Below are 1,842 nucleotides of genomic sequence, written 5' to 3'. Positions count from 1 at the left end.
ACCAAAGTGGAGAGAGTGTGGAGTAGGGGGAGAGTGGAAACCTGTGGCTGTGTCAGCTTAATTTAAAAAACACAGCACTTAAGAGGTAAATCAGATGATTGGGCCGAGTTCACTCTTGGCCACACAGTCAGTTCTTGGGTTTATAGTGAGTTTATCATATTATTAGGAACAACCAACCACTAAAGTTTTCTGCAGAAAGAACATTGTGTTTCTTGACTCTGGGAGGAGGATGGTGCTTTGTTCTGCAACAAGCTGTTTGTGTTTGTTTCCATATGGGTTTTCTCTTGTCGGTGTGTTCCTTGGCAAGTTGTTGCCACTTGACACTTCCTGTCTCTAGTTTAAATGGCTAGAGTCCTGGGAACGAAGTTGGGAGTGAGTAGGGCTAAAATCATGTGCACAGAATTACACTTAGAGCAGTAACTAAAAATTACTCTTTTGCATTTGGCTTTCAGTGAAATGTAGTAGTTCTCTGCATTGTTAGATTGTGTTTGGCACTGCAGACTCCTGTATTGTGTTTTTCCAATGGGTCCTGGTTTATTTTCCTTAACTGTTCTGTAGATATCTGTCAGGATACAAATCAGGTTCTCTTCAAATGCTACCAGGGATCTGAAGAGGTATCCTGCAACAAACCAGTTCCTGTAAGCCTTTCTGAGGATCCCTGCTGCCCACTGCATTTCCAGTTGCCTCCTCAGATGTATAAACCTGAGCAGGTACTGTCTGTGCCAGACGATCTGGAAGCCAGCCCCATGGATCTGTACTTGAGTGCTGCCGAGCTTAAGCCCACTGAGAGTTTACCACTGGAGTTCAGTGATGACTTGGATGTTGTGGGTGATGGCATGCCATGCCCCCCATTGCCGTTGCTATTTGATCCTTCACTAACTCTTGAAGATCATTCAGTCACAGAAATGGCCAGAGGCCCAGGACAGATGTAGGTGACTGGGGATGGGTGCAGATCCCAGGGACCTCAGAATGTAGAGAAGGCTTATGTACCATCCCCTCAGTGTGGATTGGCTACTGCAAATGGAAAGCCAGAACCCACTTCTATCAGTTGACGGTCCATTCCAGGAATTGTTTGCCTTTGGATTTGAACTTTCCATTCTTCAGACAAGCGTATCTCTGATCATCTCTCCCTGAAAAGAGACAGCTCAGACCACATTGTTTCCTTCGGGGCTTTAGAGTGCTATAGACAAAGTCCAAGTTTGTGTGGAATGGATATTTAGTATTTAAGTTTTGGGATTTTTTTTTTTTTTGCAAGGAATAGCAGAGCGTGAGGTGATCCCTACCTTTGGGATGCAATGCACATTGGAGACTGCCTGGGAAAAAGACATTTCTGTAATGGGACTTCCTAAGTCATGGACAGAAATCAACATGGATGTCTAGGTGGGGTTGTGGTCAAGAACGGTGCTCTTCAGGTGTTGGCTCTGAGTGTCTGGCTAGCTGGGTCTAAAGGCCTGTATTTAAGCCTTCCCTCTGCTCCACATAATTGGGCAACCCCTTTTCCTAGTGAACTGTGACTGAGAAAAGCAGCTCACAGGTCTGGGCTCTCTTTAATTATTCTTGATTTTAACTTATATAAATTCTGTGGTGGCTCCTACATGTAAGATATAGTGAAATTACTGTATATAGTTTCTATTAAATGTTAAAATCTTAAAAAAAAAAAAAAACAAGAAATTTAAGTCTCTGAAGAAAGAAATCTAAGAAGACCTCAGAAGATGGAAAGATGGCCATCTTACCAAAAGCAATCTACAAATTCAATGCAATCCCTATCAAAATCCCAACTCAATTCTTCACAGACATAGAAAGAACAATTCTCAAATTCATCTGGAATAACAAAAAAAAAAA

At 42.4% G+C, this 1,842-nt stretch overlaps 1 pseudogene; it reads left to right on the top strand.

Annotated features, from left to right (window-relative positions):
• The window catches only part of LOC116074496, a 3,593-nt pseudogene extending 2,541 nt beyond the window's left edge, over positions 1 to 1,052 (top strand).
• The last annotated feature ends 790 nt before the right edge of the window (positions 1,053 to 1,842 follow it).

This window comes from Mastomys coucha, unplaced genomic scaffold (assembly GCF_008632895.1).
Source record: "Mastomys coucha isolate ucsf_1 unplaced genomic scaffold, UCSF_Mcou_1 pScaffold3, whole genome shotgun sequence".
Lineage (NCBI taxonomy): Eukaryota > Metazoa > Chordata > Mammalia > Rodentia > Muridae > Mastomys > Mastomys coucha.
Note: the sequence above shows the minus strand (reverse complement) of the source record. Positions and strands in the feature narration are given on the sequence as shown.